We start from the raw sequence: 13,944 nt of genomic DNA, 5'->3' as shown, positions 1-13,944 counted from the left end.
CCACAGCAACACTGCAGTGCACGCAAGGAACATCTTAGAAAGTTTTTTTTTTCAAGCTTTTTTTTACTACTAAAAGCTGTTATTAGTTTAAGCTGCTAGTTTTGTATCAAACTAACAAGATGATATATAACCACTTCTCAATTTTAATTACTCATGAAGTGAAACTGTTTAGGGAATAAATGTCTTTAATAATAAAAACCTTTTTAGCTACCTCTGTCCCTTTGGACAGGACAGAGGTTATATGGGACTCGCATACCCAAACTAAAAACCACCACAGCATGTCCCTCTCGTTGGTTTCAGCAGAACCCCTTGTATACCTACTTCCCGGACGCTGTATCCATCAACCTTCATGGGCTTGTAATACATCCTAGCGGTAGTACTTCACCGGACGAGCTCTGTCACAAAACGCTTTAACTTCCATCGGACCAAAGAATATATGTACATTTTGCTACATCTATACTCACCTGTGTCACTCAAATTTGCAGTCACGGATGCTCATGTTGCAAATTTCATCACGTAAATAAACTCCAAGCAAAGACAAAAACTATTCATCATAAACGAAATATAGTATAGTTGGCGCCGGAAACAATACATTTTACAGAAAATAATACATCGTGAAACCTTTGTATGAATATCTATGACGTCAGCCACCCACAGAGTGCGTGGGCGGGCGGGAATTTTGTCGCGGGAGCAATTCGTCGCGTCAAGTGGAACGAACTTTTAGTCAATATTGTTTTGTATTTATTGTAATCAACCCATTATCCGCCCACTGCAGAACGGGCCTCCTCGAAGCAGGGTTTAGGTCGTAGCCCGCCAGAATGGATAAATGCGGATTGGTAGACTTCACACGCGTTGGAGAACATTATAGATAACTCTCATGCAGACATGTAGGTCACCTAACGATGGTTCCCTTCACTGTTAAAGAAAGAGCTATCTAATTATGAAAATTAAGCTTTATTTGCTATACTCCGCGAATTATTCATTGTAAAGTCAATATCTCCTGAGGATGCTCCGGTTTCGGAGCGAAACGTGCGAACATGCGGTACATTGCCGAAGATCTGTTTGGTGTGGAGTATGAAGATTAAGGAAATTATTAATTACACCATACAGATTCTCCTGCTGTTCGCGAGTATAGCAAAGTAAGCTTAATTTCCATAATATATCACGGATTTCCGCAAACACCTATTCAATAGATATGTAATTCATTTTATTAAAGGCGCCCGTAATTCCAAAAGGTTAGAGATGTATGTGCCAAAGATTGTACTTGGTCCCCGCAAAAGGGAAACCGATGTTTAAACCACTAGGCTATCAGCTTCGTTTAGTTAGTTCAAATGACCCAGTGACCTCAAAACCACCAATTCAAAGCATTCCGATGTGACAATCCTCTACAAATTACAAAGTTCGTTATTTCCGATATTTCGGCGGTTCCTTTAGATTTTTCCTTATGTTCTTTTCCACTAAACCCTCCAAGTATTGAATTGAATACAAATATTTAAATTGTATATATAAAAGTTGTTTCTATGGGCTGAGTTTCTTGCCGGCTTCTTCTCGGTAGAAACTGCCTTCCGAACCGGTGATAGAGTCACTACAAACAGATAGACGTTTCAAAAATGCTTATTTTAGGCCTACTTGAAATAAATGAATTTTGAATTTTTGAATTTGAATAATATAAACGTTATTTTTATCAACACAAATATTCTAATGAAAAAATATTTGTGTATTGATTTTTTTGTATGACAGTAGCTTTGTTCTATTGTTTGGAGCCGGGTGGCGCAGTGGGCAGCGACCCTGCTTTCTGAGTTCAATGCCGCGGGTTCGATTCCCACATGTAAAATGTTTGTGTGATGAACATGAATGTTTTTCAGTATCTGGGTATTTATCTGTATATTATAAGTATTTTTGTATATTATTCATAAAAATATTAAAAAGTCATCTTAGTACCCATAACCCAAGCTACGCTTACTTTGGGGCTTGATGGCGATTTGTGTATTGTCGTAGAATACATTTACATATTTAGTTTATTGTATTCGCATTTTTGTTATTTCCATTGTGTACAACAAATTCATGCTTCATTACCTAACACAACAAAACCTGACAGATTACTTTTAACTTAAATTCGAGTCTGTTGATAAGACTCACGAGTTTATGAAGAAAAAGCAAAGAAGTTTCACTTTTCACGCGTGTACACACCAATCAACACACGCAGCTTCTTTCTAATTACCAAGATCTAATTTCCGAGACACGATTTACTTATCGTCTTCTACAATCTATGACGCCGTTTCGTCCCATACCCGTAGGCGTTACAAAACGACGCACACCTTCAGCTAATTAATTAGATACGCAAGAAAATATCGCGTGACATTACTTTGATTTTAAATCAGTAAAAAAAAAAAAATCAGCTCCTTTGCCTTAAATAAAATCCAAAGATTTATATTCTGTTTACATAAAAATCAATTGCAGCCTGTAAGAAAGATCGACTCGAAGAAAATTTGAAGAGCTTTGGAGACTTCCCTGGCGCAATCGTGAACGTTAAGATCTCATAGGGGAATCCCCAGCAGGGATTTTTTTATTGCACTACTAATCTCACCTGGTAGTAAGTAATAACGCAGTCTGAGACGGTAGCGGGCTAACCTGTTAGGGAGTATGGTAGTCATACCCCTTATCGGTTTTGTACGCGACATCGCACCGGAACACTAAAACTAAATCTATTAGCGGCACGTCTTTGTTGATTGAGTGGTAACTAGCCACGGCCAAAGCCCACCAGACCGAGAAAATGCAGAAATTATAAATTCCCAAATTCCCTGCCGGGAATCGAACCCCGGACCCCATGCTTAAATTCACAGCGCTCACTGTTGCGTCAGGCAGGTCGTCAAAACATCAACAGAAATCAACAATGAACAATTTAGATTTTAACATTTATTTTTCTATCTTGTGAGATGTAAAAGTGAAGCCAGATTCTTCCAAGCAACCCCTATCCCTAACAGTTTAGCCCGCCACCATCTTAGACTGCATCATCACTTACTACCAGGTGAGATTGCAGTCAAGGGCTAACTTAACGATTAAACAAATGTTGAGTTCCTTGCCGGTTTCTTCTTCGTGGAATCTACCTTCCGAACCGGTGGTAGTCACTACAAACAAACAGACTTGGTGTTTCAAGTATTTATAGATCCAACCTGAGTCTGTTTTTTTTTGTATTTGGGACTTTTCTCATAAATAAGAATGTCAGTCCCATCGTTTCCTATACGAAAATTGTCAATTTTTCTTATCTCATCTTAGCCTTCTGCCTTTGTAGCTCTAACCGAAGTCCTTAAAATAAATGCATTAAGTGTTTTAGAAATCGCGTTCCGTGTTCAACATGAAGCCCTAATAGTATCAAGTTTTAAAGGAGACGTCATAAATTCATATGTCCTTGAAGATCATGTACACTGTAATTTCATAAAATATTTCATGCATACATCGTTATATTAATATTAAATCGTGGGAGGCAGACATACGTCTAGTAGTTTCTCGCAACACTGGCTTCGTTCAGCAACGTTCCCAGTATATTATTGTATGCATAAATTATTACATATCCGTTCATAGATTGTATGTAAAGACCAAGAGTATTCATTTTGGGCATGTCTACAATGGTACGGAAATTATTTCTGTAAAGTAAATATTGGAAATAGAGGCTTTACTTTGCGGGAGTCCGTGATATTTCAATTTCAATAATTCATTACGCAAATAGACAACTTCATATCGCCGTATAGAAAGTAAGACAAAGTGGCTATAGCCATACAAAAGCTGTTCAGATTTCCGACACGGGCCTGGTCTTGCACGTCAGAGATGGTATTTGAGCAAAGACTATAATGCGGGTTTATGGGTTTTAACAACTATTATCACAAAGTCAGGGCACAGGGGCAAAGAGCTTTACACTGCCAATTACCAAACTCCGGGCTGGCACTGAAAAATTTTGAACAGAAGATACATAATGACAAAAAATAATTGGCACGACTCGGGATTCAAACCTGGTGATCTGTAATTTAAACATTCACAACACTAGACCAACGAGGCATCTCTTCAGTCCTCTTATAAATCCTGAGCACTCGTGAAAGGAATAAAAATATAAAATAAACTCTGTACTTTTGCGTCGTGACGTCAGGAGAGTGGGATGTGAGATACCCGCCCACTCGAGCCCGCTCGCTGCATCCGAGAAATTTCGCTCGCAGATTTCAGCAAAGTTTATTCAGATTCCTAGAATTCCTTATCGAGTAATTTCCGATTTAGAATTCCCTGAGATAAGTAATTGAATTTATGCGGTGCTGACGAAGGGAAATTGATGAGAATATTTTTTTCATATTTCATGAGCAACTTCCAATATTTTTCTTCTTTTGCTTACTGAGTACAACAAAAGCCTACGTCGTCGTCTCAAACGATGAACCGTTTCAGCAATTTATAGAACTATACACTGTGCAATCTCGATAACATTGATCACGTAATGATTTTGTGTCGATAGTTCTCGTTGAATGCGATTATTAAACTAATGCAACTAATGATCCGCGAAAACGTTAATAACTTGAGGCAATTTCATAATTGACTATAACTTGTTTCACCAACAGAACTAACCTTGAATTATTGCCTATTTGATATTAACAACTCATATGTGTTAGGCACATTATCAAAAAAACACAATGTATAAACACCGGTTGGGTACAAAACACAAAAATAATTTAAAAAAATATACAAATAAAACGAATACAACAAAACAAAAAGTTTATAATCCATTTATATTACTCTTAACTACTTCTGTCTAGCCTACGCCCGAAGAAGAAAGACAAGGGTGAACTGAGGGTCAGGAGTACGAACATCGCGCACAGTAAGACGATGACCAAATTATCCCACCGAGTGATATACCCAACGATCGCATTCTGAGCATCAGGCGGATCACAGACGTAAGATGTAGACCAGTTCTTCCCAGAATCTTTATCGTTAATATTTAAGCTTGTCTTACCGAGCAGAAGCTGATCTTTGTCGGAGTCCTTAATGGCGTTGTTACGACGCGACAGCGAAAGACAATCTGCCAACTTCTTCTCAGTTTCTTCTGAAGGTGTACACGATAAATCTTCTATTTTCTGTTTTTCCTTATTTAGATTTAAATTGCTCAATACCCGTTCTTTCGCTTCAGAGGAAAGCGATTCTTCCACATTCTGTTTACTTTTCGTTCTACTCAAGCTTAGTTTTCGGAGGATGCCCGATCTCTTGGAATCTATGGATAAAGAATTATTTTCATACTTTTGTTTGCTTTTTCGTATGTGAAGGTTTTGGCCGCTCATGGCATCTGACTTATTCCGTTCTGAATGATGTCTGTCAGGCTCTCTAGTATTAACATCTGATTTGCTTCTGGACCTTAGCAGTTTTTGGGAGGATTTCTGATCAGAAATATTACTCCGACTGTCCGGGGCATGTTTGGATATGTCCTGGGTGTCGCTTTGGCGTGTCCAGTTTATGCCTAAGTTGGCTTGAGTCACTGTATGCGATGGGCCTGGGGAACGGAAAATGGGGTTAGGATAAGATAGTGGGGAGCAGGATTAGGATGGGAATTTGCGAATACTTGAACTAGCAGTATTCCTGTCTTGATAATAAATAAGTTTGATTTTTGTTAACAGCTGATTTAATTTTATATTTGCAATTTATTATACGATTTTTATTTAGATTTTTATTATGATATCCTAGACACAGATATCTATTAAGGAGTCAAATATTCACCCTAACATATGGCCAATTAATATTTTTAAGTAAAAATTTCACGTGTATATAAATTAATTTGTATAACCTTGGCTGTAAGTGGGTTAAATGTATAACTAATGTATATGTACTTAAATAAATAAATAAATAAATAAAAATAAATAAGATTTGATAGGAATACCTATGAATAGTATTAATACTATACATATATATGTAAATTGCGGTATGTTCAAAGGTGTCATTTAAATAAACGTATGACGCACGATTTAACGCCTTATCGCAGAAAATGTTTAAGGTCGGACTAATAAAATTATATAAACTAACGAATTTCTGAAATTCAGTAGTAGAAAAGACTTATTCCTCTATCAATACTTATATAGCGAAAGTGATTCGGTTTGTTTATTAGTGAGACAAAACAGATTCTGTTTGATCGGCACAACCACCGCAACGATCTCGATGAGGTTTTGAAAAGAACTATTGACGAGAGCAAGAAGCTCAAGCTTAGATACACATTTCTGCATTCGTAATAGAACTAGGGATTGCGTTGAACAATAAACGGAACCGACAAAGAAAGCCAATGACAATTTACATTGTAATGTTTACGTGGGCGGGAGATATCGCGAACGTGAAAACTGCTGTATTTACATGTGGAAAAGCCTTTGTGGTGAGCGCGCCACCGAGTTGCAGGTTTACATTAGGGTTGCTAATCGTACTCTTATTTATTAAATAATTTCTTTGCGAATTTGAGTTAGTAAACAGGTCTTAAATTGACAGCCAGTTGGCGCAATGGGTTTGGGCAAACCCTGCTTTCCGCTTCCAATGCCGTGGGTTCGATTCCCACAACTGGAAATATGTGTGTGTGTGTGATGAACATTAATGTTTTTCAGTGTCTGGGTGTTTACCTGTATATTATAAGTATTTATGTGTATAACAGTCATAAAAATATTCATCAGGTATCTTAGTACCCATAACACAAGCTACGCTTACTTTGGGGCTATATAGCGATGTGTGTATTGTCGTAGTATATTTATTTATTTATATATTTAAATAGTATGGTTAGATCTTAACCAAATTCCGCTTAACAGCATGCAAATCATGTTGGTATATTAATAAAAATATTAATAAAATCATGTCAAATTAATGTCACACCTTATGTATGAAATAGTAACTAATTGCATAGTAAGTTTAATACCTCAACACAGAGGTAAAATAGCCATGATAAACAGTGAAAAGTAAATATTTTTTTACTATATTTATCGCTTTTACTAGTTTATTTTGCAAGCGGTGATTGCCTAGTGGCCAGGACTTCGGCCTCAATTTCGTGGGGCCTAGTTCGAATCCCAGCACGCACTTTTAGCTTATCTAAGTTATGAACGTTTAAAAAAAATATGGTGATTTTTACTGTGAGATGGTGATAACAAAATAAAATAACCTGACTAAGTTTGCTGTGGGCTCTTCTTAGACCGGGCGCGTTTGGAACCCTCGTAGTTATCACAATCCTCTAACAATTATGTAAACATATATGTATGAACGCTTCGTAAGTGCCTGTGATAGGCCTACAAGAATAAAGAAATTTTGAATTTGAATTTAAATATCTACCTTGCTCTAACAGTGAAGGATAGCATCGTTAGTAAACCTGCGTGAGAGTTTTCCCTAATCTTCTTAAAGGCGTGTGAAGCCCACCAATCTGCACTGGGTCAGACGGCCTAAAACCCTTCTCATTGTTGTAGAAGACCCGAGCCCTGTAATTGATTGATATGATGGTGATTATGATCGCTTTGGATGCCGTCAAAAGATCGCTTTGAGTGTTAAGACCTTTGCACCCTTACAAGCACTGTCTTGTTTTCTTGTATTGTTTATTTGTGTTTTGTTGCAATCTATTTTATGAAGAAGTATTTTACGATCTGTATAAACTAATGGAACACGCTACAATTATTATTTTCTTTTAATTATATTAACTGTACTGCAATCTGTCACCGTTGTCATTACCAACACCGTGTACATCCTATGAATAAGTTTTCACCTTCAAGCCAAAGACGTTGCTGAATGCAGTTACTTCAAAATGTAGATTTAGAATGTTTGTATTTATATTCGTATAAAAAAAGATGAATTATGATATTATTATGTGCCCGCAAAAGGCACCGTAAAGTATTTTTTTTTTTATTAAAAGAAATTTACTCTTTACGGTGCATCACTGTAACCAGACGCACTGTTTTTTGTTTTTTTAGAGGTGGCAACCCTATACCACAAACCTACAGCTGAATAATATAGAACGTTGGGAATTGTTTAGCGTGTCCTTCATTAATATGCACATGTCACTATTTTCTATCCGTTTCCAGTTTTCTTTTTTTAATCCACTACAAGTTAGCACTTCGCTGGAATCTCAACTCGTGTTAAGTTTTGATGCCGTCTAACATGTTAGTTCACTAACCAATAAGGGTTATGGCAATTTTGTTATACATCTATAAGCGTTGATAGCGCAGTTGGAGAGAGCTCGACTTCGCTTTCGGGAGGCTGACATCGAATCCCAGCATGCACCTCTAACTTTTCTAATGTGCGTTTTAAGTAATTAAAATATCACTTGCTTCAACGGTGAAGGAAAACATCGTGAGGAAACATGCATGCCTGATAGTTCTACATAATGTTCTCAAGGGTGTGTGGAGTCCATCAATCCGCACTGGAAGGAGACCCATGCCCTATAGTGGGCCGGTAATGGGTTTTTATGAGGATGATGATGATAACTCTAATCGCTTTCAACAAGACACTAAATAACTTCTTCTTTGTGTTTCGTCTTTGTTGGCAGAGTAATAACTAGCCACGGCCTACCAGACCTAACCAGACTGAGGGGAGGACAGAGGGGAGATTATCATAATATCTCTAGGTTTGGTCTTTATATTTAATTCCCAAACTACCCGTGCAACTATTCATTGAACCTCGGACCTCCTATTTCTAAGACCACAGAGGTGCGCTAAGGATGTTAACACTTGCAGACGGTACTGGTTTCTTTAATTTTGTAAACCACACATTAAATAATATTATTATGGATTGCAGTTCCGTGTATGAGACTGGTTTAAACTTGTTATTTATTCATCACGTGAAGGAAAACGTCGTGAGAAAACAACATGTGCGTCGGCGGTGTAATTAAAAAAAAAACTTGTTACTTCTACCACGAGTTAGCGGTGTGCTATGTCATATCATTGTATTGTATTGTAATGTATCTATTTAAAAATAAACATATTATATATAAATATTTTACAACAATACACACATCGCCATCTAGCCCCAAATTATGCGTAGCTTGTGTTATGGGTACTAAGATGACTCATGAATATTTTTAAGTATATTGTACTTATAATATAAAGATAAATAGACCGTAAGCTTATAGAAAAATCCTATTTAAGAATTACATTTTTTTTAAATGGGTATGAATTGCTCTATTGCTTCATAGCTAAATATTAACTCGACTGTGAGATGGTGATAACAAAAAAAAACCTGGTCAAATTTTGTTCTGAGCTGTTCTTAGACCAAGGCGCGTTTTGAACCCTCCTAGCTTTAGTTTAAAGTTAACGAATGCATTAGTGTGAACCTGTATGAACGCTTCATAAGTGCCTGTGATAAGGTCTACATGAATAAAAATTTTTTGAATTTTTTATTCATGTAGATCACACAAACATTGTCCTGTTGTCAGAATCGAACCCAAGGCCTTGGACTCAGAACGCAGGGTCGCTGCCACTGTGCCAATCGGCGTTCGAATTTAAAATCCTTACATTGTGCGAAAAATGCCAAGCTGAAATCTCTTCGTGTTGACCTTGAGAAAGTATACGTAGTGAGCATTATGAGATTTACGAGTAAAAATAAAGCTTTCCGAGAAAAGCAATTTGCCCCTGACAAGAAAACGAAAATTTACTCTACACTCAAGTTTAGCGGCTGCCCGAGGCGCACAATCAATTATCTTTTATCTCCAGCCTTAGGCTCAAAGTGCCGCAGACTCTTCCCACCAGATATATTAGGGGCACGAGGATTTGTAGTGAGTGATGTGGCATCGTAGGAGCGCGACTTTTCTCAGTTATGTGTGTGCGTTTTACGTAATCAAAATATCACTTGCTTCAACGGTGAAGGAAAACATCAGGAAACCTGCATGCCTACGAGAGATCTACAGAATGTTCTTAAAGGTGTGGAGTCCACCAATCCGCACTGGGCCAGCGTGGTGCGTTCTCTGTAGTGGGCCGCTAATGGGCTGATGGGATGATGTGTTATCGTCATTACCATTCTGTTGCCCGTTTTCACTAGACCACTACTGACAAAGACGTGCCGCTAAGAGATTTAGTGTTCCGGTGCCATGTTGCGCAGAAACCGATAAGGGGTACGACTACAATACTCCCTAACAGGTTAGCCCGCTACTATCTTAGACTGCATAATTACTTACCACCAGGTGAGATTGCAGTCAAGGGCTAACTTGTAGTGGAAAAAAAATACCAAGTTATCGCGTAAATCGAATGCCTAATGATTTTGGCGATGGCTATAGAAAAAAAAATCATTTCACCAGCTCTTAGGTGTCAACTATTGGTAAAAAGTAAATGTATGCCTAGGAATCTCCTTAGATTAGGCATTACTTATTTAGGCCTTGTTCGTCGTTAGTGAAAAAGTCAATTTAAAGTCAATTTATCTCTTGTTAATCTATAATAATTTATCTATTCTTATAACGCCCAAAGAAGAGCACTAGTGTTGCCCAAATGCAAGAACAAGACGAGACTTAGCCAGTCTTGGTCTTGGTCTTGCGCCAATACACCTGGTCTTGGTCTTGGTTTTGGTCTTGCGCTCCCAGTCTTGGTCTTGGTCTTGGTCTTGCAGCAAGAGTCTTGCAAGTCTTGCAATTACCTATTAGTCTATTACTATTTATTAAAGTTTACTTGAAATCTTAGAAAAACGTATTAGAATTGGAACATTGTGAGCTTGAATTAACATAGCCATAGTAAAGATCAAGCAGATTAATAAATAACTGAAGATTTGATAAGAAATTCGAAAAATCAACTGACCTATATGTCGTTTTCCATGGAAGTAACTGTTTCTTAATAAACATTTATGATTTATAAGCTTACATTTGCTAAAACATGTAAAAAAACAAATTAATTACAATAACTTGACTGTATTTTAAAGAACAATACTTATCTGTCTAGAAAGAGATTGAACCCTCAACTTATAAGAAATTTAATAAAAGAGTTTTACGATTTATCATTTATTTGAATAAAAAATAAAATACAACACAAATCAACAGCTTTATCATTAGGTTATGATACTTTATATCAATTCTTTTGACCAAGAATTAATACAAAGTAACCATCTGGCTGACTCATCACTTAACCTATTTCTATGTTTTCTAATTACTAATGATGCTTTAGAAAATAACCTCTCAGCAGGTACTGAAGTTGCAGGTATTGAGAGAAAATCACGGGCCATTTTCGATAAAATCGGATACTCTGTCTCATGCGTCCTCCACCAATCTAAAATGTCTTCCGAGCTGGCAGTTCTTGGTTTTCTCAGGTACTCCTCCAACTCGTCTATCACTAAGCCTTGAAGACAAGATCCAGATGACGTCGAGGGACATTCATAGAGTTTATCAAAGTCTATTACGTCTTCATCTTCATCACATACTTTATTGTCTTTTTCTGGTAATTCCAGAGATTTGTTCAGTGAGTGTAGACTTTTATATTCTTCATAAAGTTCATTGAACTTGCGCAGACTTTCTGTTTTAAGTTGCTTCCCCCACATTGTCAGGTCAAAAGTCTGAGCCTTATGCCTTGGGTCTAAAATTAAAGAAGTACAATAAATCCAGTTGCTCTTCTTGTAATGTTTAAGCATTTTGTCTCGAGCTGCTTGGAAAGCTAGAATGAGCCTTTCATCCACTTCAGATCGATTAGGTTTCTCATCTAACTGTTTTACCATGGATTCAATTTTATCTAGCAAGAGATTAAATGATACAATGACTAGCGGTAACGTAACATATTTGTCTCTGTAAAAAGCTTGTGATATCTCCACTTAATTTTGGTTTAACAGGAAGAAATATTTCTGATTCCTTTTTGTGGAAAGACATTAGATGTTTCCTTAAGCCTGAAGTGTTTCTGTTTTTCATTTTTATTTCAATCTTTTTATGTTGGCACAATTTACACAAGGCAGTTTGGGATGCATGAATTATTTCGAAAAACTCCTCAAATTTGCTTTTGGGTCTTTTAGATCTGTGACTCAAACTCTCGTTACTCGGACTAGAAAAATTTGAATCTTCGTCACTCATATTAAATTGTACACGTGATACGTTTTTAGAAAACAACGAGAATTAGTAAAAACAATTATTAAGTTAGAATCGAAGCACAGCTCAATTGGAAATGACTGGAATTAAAATAATTCCTTCATTTATAGTACGTTTCCTTGCTTTTTACCGCGCCGCCTCGCCACGTGCCGGCTCTATGAAAAGGATGCCGCCGCAAATCGAACGATGCCGCGTGCGGCGTACAAACACACACTAAATATTACCTACTTGTACAGACGCGACCCGTGAATAAAATATATGTAAAGAATTAGTGCCAATCACTATTCTTTACATATAAGTGAATGTTTTGGCGTGCATCTATACTAATATTATAAAGCTGAAGAGTTCGTTTGTATGTTTGATGACAGAAGTTTTAAAATAAATAAATAAATCCTGAACGTCACTATACCTCCAAAGTTACTATTCCTCGTGGACGAAGTCGCGGGCACAGCTAGTAAATACTTACTCTCATCATCTCTCTCAGAGATATTCGAACACTTTTTTGCTATTTTTTCTTGTAAAAACTTAAGAAATATAATGACTAAATGTACAATAATAGTACCTAAGTAATTAGTTTAAAACCATATAAGTAATCAATATTATAATTACTTACTAGAATGAATTATTATGACATCTACTACCTATCCTCACCATTTTATCCTAATCATAATACTACTTGCGTGATCAGTATAATGTATTCATTTTCATTCTAAGCACTCTGAAACTTATTTATTCTTTGGAACACCTGTAGGTACTCTTAAAATTCGATATTATTTTGCATGAATAGTGTCAAATGTTATGATTTCGGCGCGGCGGCAACGATTGTTTTAGATTTCAAAAGAAGCCGCCGGCGCGTGTATCATAACCATGTACTTCCGAAAAGCGGCAAATTTCTTTGAGAAGTAAGTACAAAACCTTTGATGCCGCATTATCAAAGTGCCGATGGTTAAAACATAACTATGCATGCACGCAGTTTGATTTTAATAGATATTTTTTTATTCGCTATGTTTATGGTATTAGTCGTAATGCGCATAGGTCCAGTTTTTCATATTCTTTGATATAGTTTTTTGCGTCTCATAGAATTCCTAAGCGTACCTACCTACCTATACACCGAACTGTTACACCTAACTACTCCGTGAAATAGCGCTAAGTCCTAGCTGCAAGACGCAAGAGTCTTGCAGGCTATGTCTTGTTCTTGCTCAAGTCTTGCACGGTCAGTCTTGGTCTTGGTCTTGCTAAAAATACGCGGTCTTGTTCTTGGTCTTGGTCTTGCAAAAACGCAAGAACAAGACCAAGACTGCAAGACCAAGACTGAATTTGGGCAACACTAAAGAGCACCCACAATATTAAAACAACACTGCTCTAAGCTATGGTAGTAAGACTTACCTGGTGATTTACTTTACATAAAGAATATATCTGAGCAGATCACGGCCACGCACGTCACCAAATTAGAGTATCGATACTAAATAGGCATTTACTCAGACATCTGGACGCCATATCCGAACGGTATAATGGCTTTTAAGATTATGACTTTCAAGATTATGGCTACCAAGAAGGCCGTAAATGTTCTACGTTTATGAGACTTTGTATGCGTTTCAGACTGTGATCAAAGTTTATGACCTACAAGAGACGAACCTCGCCTGCCCTTGTTTGTTTTTTTAAAGTCTTAATTGAAAGGAGTCAATTTTAATTAAAAGCCAAAGAGCCCGCTCCCCTAGAGTTAAAAGGCGTGGTTTATTTTACAGTTTTCGGTAACAATTACCATTCACAATAAAATCGGAACTAAAGAAGTAATTTAACGTGAGTGTCCCTTGATTTCTACAGTTTGTACGCCTGATTGTTTTTTTATTCTTCTACAAGGCCGCCCTTGACTGCAATCTCACCTGGTAGTAGGTAAGTGATTATGCAGTCTAAGA

The 13,944-nt window shown here is 37.0% G+C and overlaps 1 protein-coding gene across 1 annotated transcript in view; it reads right to left on the bottom strand.

The window, feature by feature from the left end:
- The window catches only part of LOC120628707 (protein real-time), a 77,386-nt gene that overhangs the window by 31,079 nt on the left and 32,363 nt on the right, over positions 1–13,944 (bottom strand). The window lies entirely within an intron of this gene.

Source organism: Pararge aegeria, chromosome 13 (genome assembly GCF_905163445.1).
Source record: "Pararge aegeria chromosome 13, ilParAegt1.1, whole genome shotgun sequence".
Classification (NCBI taxonomy): Eukaryota; Metazoa; Arthropoda; class Insecta; order Lepidoptera; family Nymphalidae; genus Pararge; species Pararge aegeria.
Note: the sequence above shows the minus strand (reverse complement) of the source record. Positions and strands in the feature narration are given on the sequence as shown.